The 13,552-nt window shown below is 41.6% G+C and overlaps 1 protein-coding gene across 3 annotated transcripts in view; it reads left to right on the top strand.

Annotated features, from left to right (window-relative positions):
* Positions 1-3,509: 3,509 nt before the first annotated feature.
* cntn2 (contactin 2) overlaps positions 3,510-13,552 on the top strand; it is a 34,265-nt gene continuing 24,222 nt past the window's right edge. For all 3 annotated transcript variants that reach the window (XM_015342407.2, XM_015342406.2, XM_015342408.2), the window contains exon 1: positions 3,510-3,862. The gene's annotated coding sequence lies outside the window, so the exon portion shown is untranslated. The remainder of the gene's footprint in view (positions 3,863-13,552) is intronic.

Genomic DNA, 13,552 nt, shown 5'->3' with positions numbered 1-13,552 from the left:
AAAAGATGCATGGCTTACAGATACTGTAGATGAGTCAGAGGTCATTTCTTGCATGTTCAGTTGCAGGTCTCATAGGTGTGAACTGAGACTTTAGAAATTGGGTGAGAACATAAACAATTGTTGAACAACACCTTAAACATAAGCTGCTCATAAATGGAAAGTAATTTCCATTACTTTCACAGGTTCACTTGCTTTTTTCAGGTCTAGATTTTCAAGCATCTCACCTCTCCTTAGAAGCCCTTTGGAGTCTCTGTTTAGTGCCAGTGCTGCCTTGGGCAGTGAGCTCAGGTTTCTGGGGCCCTTTAACATCAATAAACCCATAACTATTGATCCTCTGGCAACAGATGGCTGTTGTCCAGCCGACTGAGGTCTTTTGCTATTTTTTTCTCAGTCTGCCATTGTGCATCAGATGATAGTCATTCAAACCACAGCACACTATGTGAAGCAAAGACTTTTTTATGAGTATGAATTGAATGGCTTAATGTTTCCGGCTTTAATCACTGTTTTCTCATTTCAAAAAAAGTAAAATCATATGATCAATTCTTAATGTTAGGTTGGCACAAACCAGTATTTGCATTAATAAATTATTGTTAACAGCTTTTGCTGTTACACTCTATGTGCTCAAAAAGAATGTATAATATTCATCTCTAAATCCTTTCATGACACGGAGATAGAAATGGCAATTAAAACAACAAAAGTGCTTGTTATGGTTGTTGGTGTACTGTATGTACAGTTAAATGAAAGGTAAAGACACTCAGTGGTGTACTTATAGACATTTCACCTAAGTGAGAACTCACCACTGCAGCTCATCTATGTCTTAACCTCTTTTCTGTTTTCAAACTCTGAACAGTTTAAAAGAACTGAGATGTTTTATTCTTGAACTCAGAGGACCAGGTACTTCTTATCACTTCCTTGCTTTACTGAATCCTTCAGCACCAACAGTAAAGCACTGCCTCTCTAAGGAAGTGCATTTCCTACTGAAAACAGGAGGCACTTAAATAAAGGCTTGTCGATATTTGGAGGTAGATGGAACAAGCATGATGCCCTGGCTTCCTTCACATCACCACTGGATGAGATCCCACAATCTGTAGCTACTAGTAGCCAAACAAGGTGACCTTTTCTTACAGTCTTATTTTCTCCTTATGTGCTAGCAATTCCAGCTGCTCTTAAGGATGTACAGATTCCTGTTTCTATGTCGTATTTTATATATATTTGCACACTGGGAAAATGGCAGCAGAGGTAATTGTAAGAAATGTAATTTGCACAGTGCAATAAACATATATTGTACAAACCAGGGTAGACAGCAAAAATCACTCCCACTAGTAGTGCTGGGTCCAGGGCCGAGTGATGGAGTCAGATCTGTTGCAGGACAAACTATTCATTACAGAACCACAAGCAGGCAGAGCTGGGAATACAAGACATAATGCCAGCAGTACAAGTGCAGACAATCACTATTTGTCTTGCAGATGAATTGCTGTCCCTGTCTCAGATGATGCAATTTGTTATTTGTTATTAAGTTAAGTATGGGAAATTAGAACAAATGTTGATGGAGGATGGAGGGGAGGCATTAAGTAAAATGAAACAGGAATCGAAACCAGATTACCTGAGAGGTTAAATCAGAGGTTAACAGTAGCCTCGGAGCTCACTCAGCCTTGTGCTCTGTCCCCAATACAGCTCCACCAACACTGCCTCTCCCTGAGAAAACTCAAGAGAATTAGCATCTGGAGAGTAGAAAGAAGTAAGAAAATGCATCAGTACTTTTTATTAAACCTTGTTTAGCATCAGTATTTCCTGATGCGAGTTTGGGAGTTACAATGCTTTAATTTGTATCTTATAAGTCATATTGATTGCTGTTAGTAGTGGAAAACCATGCAGTATATAATTATTATATTACTATAATAGTCACTTACAATGTGGAATTTCTTTATGCCATGCTGCAGCTTTTAAAATTGAGAGGTTGAAGTTACAAAAAACAGTGGACTAAAAAAGGTGCATTTTGTCTGTTTCCTTATTTTATTTTCAGAAGGGTTTAAAGTGAAACATTTTTGAGCTTGTCAAAAACTGTTTGGATAGATAAGATTCTTGGATCATTTTGCTATTGAAAAAATTACAAACGAGCTACAGTCGATAGGTACTGTACTTTAGTGGGAATACACTGCTCATGTGCAGTTTCAGCAGAAGTCGAGGTGCTTCTGAAAGGCACTGCCCGACTGTATTTGTGCATAACTGACATTACCATCTACCTAATATGAGCTCCTACTAAAGTTCACAAATTTAATGGCCAGCAGTGGAAATGAGGCCTCTAAAGTCTGCTGTAACATAACTCATGTTACTTCTTACTCGTTCTGCTATTTTGTGTCTCGGCGGGTGTCCGCAGAGCCATAAAGATAATGGTCCTCTCGAGCAATGATTGCATGCTGCAGTCTAAACTGGGCTGTCCCTTCTGCAGTTTAGCATCCATTCCACCTGCTATTTCTATGGTGCTTTGAGCAAGCAATCAGGTAAAGGAGTCGTGACTTTCAGGGCCATGCTGCTGGCGGCGTGGAGCTGCAGTTAGGGCACCTGGCGCCACCCTGGAGGGCCTTCGGTCTGGTTCCCAGGTGAGGCACTGCTGCTGAAGCCTTGAGCCAAGGTCCTTTCCCTCTGGTTGCTCTAGTTCATACAGCTATAGACGTGCACCAAAATGTGCAAGGAAACAAAATCCATTGTTTAAAAAAATAGCTCCTGTTTTCAGTCATAAATGCACATTAGCTTAATTTACGGTTGTCCTTAGGTCCTTTTTTTCATTGTTGTTCCTGAAGCAGTCCACAGTGTTGACTTTCAGGATTTGCAATGTTTGAATACAGCCCCTTTACAGTCTCCCCTCTTCAAGACTAAAGAGATTCAGCGCCTTGTACTGTATCTATTGAGCACATTTTCATAGGTCATAGGTCAGAAATCAACCTTTCTCTTCTTTAAATCAATCCAGAGCTGTAATGTATTTTTTGTAATACTGATCAACACTGTACACAATACCCTTACCTGTCTCTGTTTCCCTTGATTGCAATTCTTCCCTTCATGGGATATGTGTGCGCATGGAAAGAGACAGGAAAGAAAATCAGTTGCATTTTAGAACAGCTGGAGGAAGGAGAACAAAGAAAGAAGCACTAAAACAAAGACATATGCACTTGGGGGAAGACACGCAGAAAGAAGTCATGAGGTTTGTCATTTGGATGTAACAATCAATATGATTTTACTTAATTAGTGATATTGCAGTGGGGTTGGGTTTGAGACAAACGCATATAAATGACTATGAAAATGGCATTCATGTTCTACAACACTAGGATCTACATGAATAATGTAGGAGAAAGTGATATAGAAGAGATGTTACTAGTGGTCTGGGGAGGAGAGAGAGGGGTTACTGCTTTAGTGTATCAAAGCAGAGAGAGAGAAAGCAGGAGGGAGGGGAGGGTGGGGGGGCTGCTGCTTTTGAGTATGAAAGCAGAGGGTGAGAGAGAGAGCGAGCGAGAGAGCGTGGGCTGTTGTATGGGGAGGAGCACATCCTAATGCGACAGAGCTGCAGCTTTCCTGAATCATCACACACTCGGAGAAAGAGCGAGCGAGGAACACGGCAGGCTCTCCCCCAGACAGCGGCACCACAGTCACTCCGGGGAGGAGAGGACCACCCCAGCCTACCTGCAGCCCAAAACCCATGCAGCCCACCTCGTTCCAGGACGCCCCAGAAACCCCCCCCCTCCCCTCCACCAAACGCACCCCAGCGTCATCCGTCCGCAGCTCCTCTGCATCCATCCAGCGTCGGAGCCGACTGCGTCTCCCTGCTGCCTGCTGCAAAGAGTCCAGCGAGCATCTCGTGCCAATTAAGGTCAGTAAGCATGCTGCCTGATTCCTCATCAGACTGTCGCTTTCCAGCTCCTCTAATTAGCACTGCAGGTCCCGCGACAGCAGCTGTGTGAAAGAAATGCTCCCTCTGAGCAGCGCACAAGGATGTTTGACTTACCGGTGTAACGGGAGGCTACAATGATCTTTTTTCTTCACTGTTTTGTTTTGTTCCTTTATCTATTACCCCTCGAGTAAGGGCCTGTATTGGCGCGACCGGGGATTAAGAAAGAATGAAAGCTATCCATCTGAGTTGTGCCTAACCTGCACACCGGCACCTCGGTCTCCCTTTTACAATTCCGCCAGAAGTTGGCATCCGACTCTCAGACTTGCCCTGAAATTCCTCATTATTGCTTTGTGGAAGTCTTGGCTCTTGGCCTCATCAGTCCTGAAACACTGTGACATTATTTCAGTTTGAAATGTGGGTGTGTGTGAGGGGGCTGCCCTCCTCTGCTTGATACAAGCTGTGTCTGGACCTAAGCCTCTTGGGCTAGGCAGAACTCGGCTTAATCACTTACCTCCCTGTAGAGTTCTAGCCCTTTGCAACACTACTGTATTTCCCCTGCTGCTAATCAACTGGCAGACATGCTGGCAGACAGGGTAGCTAGCTGGCACTGCAGGCATAAACACAGGTGCACTGCAGTTTAAGTTAATGCCAGGGCTGTGCCTGATCCCTACTCAAGCACTCTAGTCCAGGTGCAGGTGTGCAACCTGCTGAGTCCTCTGGCCTGAATTCCTTACTTCTAGCCAGTAGCCACTTATTGGTCTCTTTAATTGAAAAACCGAAGACGTCCTTTCAGGCCTCGTGGTCAACGTAAAGCAGGTTGACTTGGGAAGCATCAGGCTGAATACGGAATGAGCTAGACTGTCCTGTCTGCAGCTGGGCTCAAAGATGTGAGCATGTTTTTTCTTAGTGAACGTTGCTTTAATTCCAAAGGCTTCTATTGCATTGTGTTGCATTGCTGGTGTTGAAAGATGTACAGTATGGTTGTCTTTACAGACAGACAGAAAAGGAATTCCTTGCAAAGAAATAAAAGATACTCAACGATGGTTGGGACCTGACAATTATTAAGAATCAAACAAGTGATTCTTTTTTGCCATCTTGTACTAAAAGAAATCTTAAAAGACTCGACCAGAAAGAAGCTGCTTATGCTCCCCTGCTCTGACATTCTTTAGATCTCATTTGCTTTTACTTCTTTGTTTCACTGTTTGTTCTTAATTCATGGAGTCCAGAACTTTTGCCTCCATTCTGCAGTCAAAACCCCAAGGCTTGGGGAATATCCTGTAGTGTATAGGATCCACCGGAGAAACAAAGAAGATGATATGTGTTTAAGTATTTGAGGAGTCTGAGCTAAGTGCATTATTTTCTTATTGGGGTCTGTCAATAAATCTAACCCATAACTTAAAAATGTACATTTTTGCATTACCAAAAGTAAAAAAAAAAATGTACACTTTGATTTTTTTCCAGGAATGGGCAATGCAGTATTTCTGTGGCTTTTCTTCTATTTCACATGATTGAGTCCACCCAGACATGTCTGTGTGCAATTGAGCAGTTCCCTAGACAGATCTCATTGTAAAACCCTATGCCTTTAATATCCAGACACTGGATAAAACAAGGGCTTCATTAACCACAGAGAGGTCATGTTGGGCTGAATGAGAGGGCATGGGTCTTAGAGTTTAATGCCTAACGCATACAGCAATGAGCATCCAGTGTACTAATGTTGTCAGAGACACGATCCGTAAGATTGAGATAAAGACTATGAAGGGAGGTTGTGGCTGTCCTCACAGCAACATTACTTGCCTTGCTACAGGAGTTACAGCAGCCTGAAATAATTCTAATTATTTCTTGCTATACTGGGGCTGTGCCAGTAGTAGATATAGATGACTGATTTTTGTTATCAGTGTCTTGTGCCTTGAACTTGTGAGTGCTGTCAAACAATGAAATTGAATTAATTGCTCTTTTGTGAAAATTTACCCATACTACCACAGATTCCTATCATGTCAAGCATGAATAGCAAGATATTAAGGTGCTGTGCACTGTGCATTACAGCTGTTCTTTACAGTATTTTTGAGCTGCTAGTTAAGATTATGGAGCCGGTGAATATGTTTGTCAGACCCATTCATGAAAGCTTTCACTATTCTCTCTAATTGAGCAGTGTGTTTTCTTGAAATGTGTTGTTTTCCTGAATCTTGGGAGGGTATTTCCATTCCTTTTCTAAGTCATCCAAATCTTACATTCTGCAATTTCACTTGACACACACACTTTTTTTCATGGACTGAAAATGGGACACCTGCTTTTTTCACTTGCTTTTCACTTGCCTGGATGAGGAGGTCAGGCATCCTAGTCATAGCCTTTTAACTGTGCTAGGGGAAAGCTCATTGGTTGATAAAAAAAACTCAGGACAGACAGGATTGTCCTGGAATAAACACGACATTTGGTGAATCTCAATTTACTTGAACAAGGGGTATGGGACAGTGCACTTTTTTAAAGTAATCTTAAAGCAATCTGCCAATTTTGATACTTCAAAGACCAAAGTGTGCACAGGCAGAGGAGTGATGAGGAACGCATGTGTAACACTGGAGATGTGAGACTTATTGTAGAAATTTGCATTTGCTCTCTGTGTGTTTGGTATCCTGTTGCTGGTGTGATATCTCAGTGCCACAAAACAGCCATGCCTTTGCTATACGGTATAGGTGATGCTTCAGCATCTTTTGGTCTACAGCTCAATGTTGTTCACTTTTCCTCCCCCTCTCTCATTCACTCTCTCTTCCTTTCTCTCTCTTTGATTTCACCCTTTCTGTCTATCCCGCCCCTTTCTGTGCCCTTGCTTCTCTGTCTACTTGCTCCTGTCCTCTCTGTCCCTCTCCCTCTGTCCCTCTGCTATCTGCCCATATAGGTGACAGTGTGTAGCAATGAGTATTGCTGGGCTCAGCAGCTCCTCTTCGCTCTGAGAGCAAGTCAGTCATTGTTCTGGGCCCCAGCATTCAGTCCATTGATTTCTCTCCACTGATCTCCACAGAGACAAGCTTGGGTTTTATTTGCAAATGAAACTATTATGAAGGAAAGCACAAACAGAAAAAATAGCTGCTGGAGTGCAGGATATCTTCCAGTGCACTTATTGTCACTGTTCCCATCTCCTTGTCCCTAGAGAGGACAGACTTTGATCACAGAGACAGACCAACAGGCAAGAATGACCAGGCTTTGGCTTCAAACGTACTTTAATTAAAGTTGTAGGAACCAGTCATTGATATTTTTTTAATTTGAAAAGCAATAACAACCAGGCCAACTGAAAACTAATATTCGGTGTGTCTCCTGAACCTGGAGGAAAAATGCTGCTGCTTTTTCAATTCTAAAAAAATTGAAACTCTTGCAAGATTTTCACTTCCAGGGAATGGCAATTATTTTCTGCCTCTCAGGTGGATTGTACCTGAACACAAAGGTCAGGAACTAGACTAGCTGGTAAAAAACAATATTACACTCCCTCAAAATCTGCAAATGAAAGTAACAGAAGCTTTTTAAAATAATTTCAGATTTGTTTTTAGTGGCTGTGAGACCTGTCTTTTTAAGAACAAAACTCAATTGAAATAAATAATTATGTAGAAAATGATCTTGGTACTAAACATGGAATATTAAAAGCATTGGTAATTCATCCATCCTTGAAACTCAAACCAGATCCCTTATGTCTGTGAACAAATTAATATCTCTTTTTTTCTGGCCCCTGGCCAGTCAGGTCCCCTAGGCCCTGCAGTTTACAAATATTGGTACCAAATGGACTGTTTCTGTCTTTCTTGTAACAGTTTCTGCCCACAAGTAGCTCTCTGTCATTGGTCAAGGGGTTACCATGACAAAGGTCCAGAAAATGTAGTCAATATTCTTATTGTTAATAATGTTTAATAATTAATAATGTGTGTATTAGATCATCTGATCAATAACCTTCAAAATATCAAACAGACTAGAGGAACCATATGGTCTCTTCTCCTTTGTAACGTTTCTTATAATTTCATATACTGTATGTGGTCAGTGTGGACTACAGAGATGTACCAGGTTACAAACTTGAGCAAGGTACTTTACCTGAATTTTTCTAATCCTGTCTAACTGGGTATCAGCATTGCTGAGGGTGACACTTAGATTAACTAGTGTCCCATCCAGGGGGAGACACAACTCAGTCCATTTAACCTACAGAAACTGGGCAGAAGGTAAGGCCTGAGAGCCCCCTGGACTCAAGTTAATTCGACATGTCAGAAAGCTTGAATCAGCAGACTTTGAGAGTAATTGTTTTTTGGTTGTTGACTTTGGATGGATTAAATTCAATCCATCCCACTGCTTCAACCAATGGCATTGCCAATAACCCACCACAGAGCAGAGAACAAAAAAAAAAGATATAAGGGATTTTTTTTTTGTTTCTTATTTTTCCCTTTGGTATGAGAATAAACACCACATCTGCACTATGAGAGAGTGCAGTTCTAGGTAGTCACAGATAATAGGGGGCTGTATTGAAGTGAATGGAGTAGGAGGAGGATGCTGGACTTCAGGGGTTGGGGACTGTAATTAGTGTGAAGTGCCACTCATTAAATAAGCCTGTGTTTAAATCTGGCAGGAGCAACTGCTAGGACAAAGTCCAGCATTGTTCCAACGAATTGTCTGCTGAATATAGAGATCAATTTTCAAAGCTCTTCAGACAGGCTTATTACTAGACGTCAGATCCAGCTGTCTCTCTCATCTCAAATTTTGGTTTCTCTACTAAAGTTTGTAAAAGTTTTTATTTAGATGGCTCCTAGTACACAACAAATATTGAAGATGGGAAAGGGTCACTTAGTGGCTCCAGTGTAACAAAGTGTGCTGTCAGTATTGTATTAAATAGACATTATCATTAAGGACTCCAGCAATTATCGTTATTGTGAACTAATGTCTTAATTTTGTTTGAGATACCAATGCACATGTTCTTGAAGTGGCACCATTGTCAGGTAATTAATATTTCATGACCCTTGAATTCAGGTTTCCAGCTTTAATAAAAGAGTGGTGTGATTCATTACACAATTTAAGAAGTCTTTTATGGTCAGTGTTTAGCTGTGTATATTAAAGTAAGCACTTCATCTTTTTTGCTTTCCAAACAGGGAACCTATAGAACTCACTTTCACAGAGAAGAAAATCATTTATGTAGTATAATTTAGGAAGCACTGGGGGGAATGTACTGTGATCATTTATCCATTTATCCTGATGGACATTTGCATTGGTTCTCCATCCCGTAATTCACCCCTCTCTAAGCTTTGCAGTATGCCTTATATTGCAGTGTTTTTCTGAAACTAAGGCTGTGTTAGCTCTCAAGCTGTTTCCTACGCCTCAAGGTTCAGGGTTTAAAGCACGCTCTCTTTTATTTAGTCCGCAGGATGTGGAGTTTTGTTTTAATGTGTGATTACATGCCCTCCCCTCATTTAGTCTACACTCCCATGTGCACTAAATGAGACTCGTAACCCCCATCGGCTCTGAGGGAGCCACCCACAGCTGAGCCAGGAGTCCAGACTGTGGGCCTACACTGACAACGGATAACATAGCAGCTCATTAGGTACCAGTTCACCTGCTGGAAGAGCTTTGCGCTCAGTATACTTTGCTGAGTTCTCGGTGCGCTTGCCTAAAGAGCCAGGTGATGTAGCATGCGTGTCCTGCGCTCTTCCCCCCCTCCACACTCCCCACACGAGCACTGCCTGTCTGCGTGTTTGCAGCTCCACTCCTGGAGATTGGCTGAAGTTTGCTGCAGCAGGAAGGAGAGAGAGAAAGAGGTGGCTCCGTTCAGCCCAGCTCTCCCCCTCTCCCTGCCATCCGAGCTGTCCCACTTTCCCGAAACTCAGCACTTTTTTTTTCTTTTGCTATTTTTCTGCCTCTTCCTAGCTCCTGAAGGAGTGCACACAAAGGCGCAAATTTTTCAAACCGTGATGGGTATGGAGGCGCATGCAGTAGATGAGGCTCCAGTCCTTTTTGCTGGATTGCTGTTGTGGGGGTATTCTGTGCATCCTCCTGTGACTGCCTGCAAGGAGGGGTTTTCAACTTCAACTGCAAGTGTTAAAGGAGACAAATGCAGAATTGTTAAAAAATAATTATATGATGTTAATTATGACCATCATGGTAATGACATCACAGTTGCATGAATGTACACTATGCTTAAATACATGCAAAAATAAGATTTCAGCACTTGATTCGTGACAATGGAGTCACATTGCATGAACATACACAGCACTTACAGTACATGTCTTAAACTCTTCTTTCACTGATGTGAAAAACTCCAATAATCATTTAAAGCACCAGGCTGATCTCTGGGGGGTTCATACCGCTTCAAGCTATCTAAAATTACATTTCTTATGTTCAAAAGACCATTTTTTGTCATGACGTCTTAGAAATAATTTCTCAAAATCACTAAAGGTTTAGAGTATATTTTGAGATGTATGAGTTTAACAAAAAAAACTTCCAGGTAGGAGCAGTGCTTATTTTCCAGCTCCCCTGTTTGCATCCGTAATGCAAAAAAACATACTTCAAAAAGAAAATGCAAAAAAAGGATTGTATAAAGAAATTTAATGTCCTGCAATATGCAGTGGCAAGTATTTATATAAAAATATTTTTCCTTAATATTAATGCAATCATCATAATTGCAGTAATAGTATGTCTATTTTTGTGATCCACATATCCTATTTGTGCAGTTAAAAGAAAATGTTTTTTTTTATCATGGGCACAAATCCTCTAATCTGTTTTAACATTAATCTGGTTACTGCTGCCCATCTGAATGGCAGCGAAATAAAATATTTCAGAGCATTTCAGTAAATTACACACAGCTGATGTTCATTTCTGATTTTGCACTGTTTCCTCTGTTACATGTGATTCTTTCTGATGGTAGACAGAAATATCAGCCCCATTATGTCTGTGGGGAAAGACAGGGAGAGGTTCAGTCTACTGGCATGTTGAGATGTGTAACAGTTAATGCTTAACACTGCCTTGGTTTGGTCGTGTCTTATGGATTCTGACTGAAATTCCACCAAGATCCAGCTCCCATTAGGAAAGCCACCAGAATCCATACCCTGGACAATGCTGTGCACCTGTGAGAGACCTCCACACCTCCAGGTGGCGCTAACTGTCCTGGAAGGCATTGTAAATCTTGCCTTGGAAGCATTGGAGGGAATGTGCTGTGATATGTGATGTTTTTCATCTGATATGAAGAATATCTCTGATCAGGCATTGTGGCAAAATTGGTCACCTAGGCCCCCAGTATTTCTGTTTTTTATAGAATGTTCAGCAAGCATTAGAGTTTGATAGAAATCTTTTAATCAATTAAACATAATCAGTTTCCCTGCAATTTACCTCACGGGATCAATAAAATATCTATCATGCATCTCAGTATGCACAAAAATACACAAAAATCCTAGGTGACATTGAGATAACCTATCACAGTTCCTTGCAGTGACAAGTCTTACTCAGTATCTTACATTAGCATTCTTAGCACAAAAGAGCAAATGCAGTGAATGTGAAGTTGGCAAAGTCTTATTTAATTAGTCAACTGCATGACTGACTAAGTTGCAAAATCAGCATCTCACCATTAACGAACCCTTTAACCTTTGTGAGCAAAATAAAGTGCCCCTCCCCAGATGCACCAGAGAACCAGTTATTGCTGGAAATGTAGAAACTACTGCTAATGATTCACCACTAGCACCAAAACCAGAGCACCATGCAGCTTCAGTTTCCACTACAGAATGTACAACTTGCGTTACTGACGTTACACCTTCTTCTGTGAAATCTCCAATAAGCAGTACTGGACAGATCTTTATTGTTAGAGCTTTTGAAGGGGGGGTAGACGTGTCTGCTGGTCCTCGTTTTCTCACAGTGCGGTACCTGGCTTTCAACAGTAAAGCTGTGGTACTGGCGATTCCAAATTACAGTAGGTGAGTATAGACAGGAAATCGCTTGCACCTTCAAATTTGAAAAAGAAACGGGACTACAGTGCTGGTATTCCTGTGTCCTTCACCCAGTGAGTCAGGATTTCCTTAGATTATGGAGGTGTGACCTAGTATGAGACCAATCAAGTCGGTGCAGAGCACGAAATATCTGAATTTTCCTGTTCAAACAAGCTAGGCAGGTGAAGCTAGGTAGAGAATTTCTTTTCATTTTGTCTTTGGCAGCAAAATTGCTCGACACCCTAAGCCTAATAAGTAGTGCAATTTTGATCACTTGTCATTTCTCATGACATATGAAGGAAATCTATTGGAAAATGAAGTCTTTGAGATTTTTTTCTTTTCTTTACCCTGAAGATAATCCTTCTGAGTAGAACTGCAGTGCAAATAATAAAACGTATATTTTTGCACTGTCTTCAACATGAGTTCCCCTGGGCAGCCAGCTGGGTAATAGAGGAAAGATGAAGATGGTTTGGGCTTTCTTCTTTCTCTGAAAGGACCCTCTGAACCTCTAGTAAAGAACAAAGGCTGCATTCAGTACTTTATTGAAGATCTGGGGTGGTGTAGGTCATTGCCTTAGGCTAACAGGGCTGGCCTGCAAAACAGGCCAGTTGAATCTGCACTACAGCACCATAGTACCCGGTACAGCTCTTCACCTCAGTTTCCATCATTGCTGAGGGACAAGGCCTGCTTTGTGTCTCCTCTTTTTCATTTTAAGGCCTGAAATGCTGTTTTGTGTATGAGGAAGTAAGTGCTCTTGTGTTGTAGAGCACTTATCCCATCTGGCACTCTGAGAGGAGAGGACCTTAGTTCTGCAGGCTGGAGTCATTGCTCCCTGACAATTTTCCCTTCCTTCTCTTTGAAGCCCAGATTCAAAGTGCATAGACTTTTGGTACTGGCGGGAGGTCCTGTACGGGTTAGTACTTCCAAGTCCCAACAGGCCCTAAAAGGTGAAAAGGTTCTGGGTGTCTGTTTTGAGGAGGGCAACGGAGGACAGAAAGGTGAGGCTGCAGGATGTGGCAAGACCTTTTGCCCTTTCAAGGTCTGCAAGATCCTTTTGGTTTTTTCACGGATGAAAACAGGGAGCCTGGATGCTCTATCCCTGTGCTCCTTCCTTTCCGTGACAGTGATTGATTTTGGAATCTAATCTTGTGGATGGCCTTACCTGTAGGCCTGGACATTAGGGTCTGAGGGACATTCCTGAGTAATAAATTCAGACACTGACAGAGTGTTATATCACAGAGAGCTATGGGTAAGCTCTCTTTTGTCATGAAGCAGAACGTTGACATCTCTTTTGAGGTGGGTTCAATGCTACTTCATCATGACAGTTCAGAAAACAGTTTGAAAAGTGTAAATCCACCTGAAAATTAGTTTTGCTCTTGACTGTCTTTTTTATGAAGGGGGCAGAATTGCAGTTTAGATGACTGACCCATTTTTTTGTGTTTTCAGTAGGTGACTACTGAAGGTGACCAGCCAAGTTCAATCCATAATCTGCCCCACATCAGAAGAAAATCTTATTGAAACAGGTTATTTTAAGATGTGACTTGTTCTTGTCTTCTTTTGTTAACAGTATCTCACGGGAAGGTAATAACTCATGTTATTAGGCAGACAAATTTGAGTCTTTAAATTGACAATAGCTCTCTGTAACTAGGCCATGCTGATAAAGTAACACAGGGGTATTGATCAAGAATTCATCATCCCTTTCAAGGTGCCTGTCTTTAATGTTGATCATGTCAGTAGAAAA

This window comes from Lepisosteus oculatus, chromosome 5 (genome assembly GCF_040954835.1).
Source record: "Lepisosteus oculatus isolate fLepOcu1 chromosome 5, fLepOcu1.hap2, whole genome shotgun sequence".
NCBI lineage: Eukaryota > Metazoa > Chordata > Actinopteri > Semionotiformes > Lepisosteidae > Lepisosteus > Lepisosteus oculatus.
Note: the sequence above shows the minus strand (reverse complement) of the source record. Positions and strands in the feature narration are given on the sequence as shown.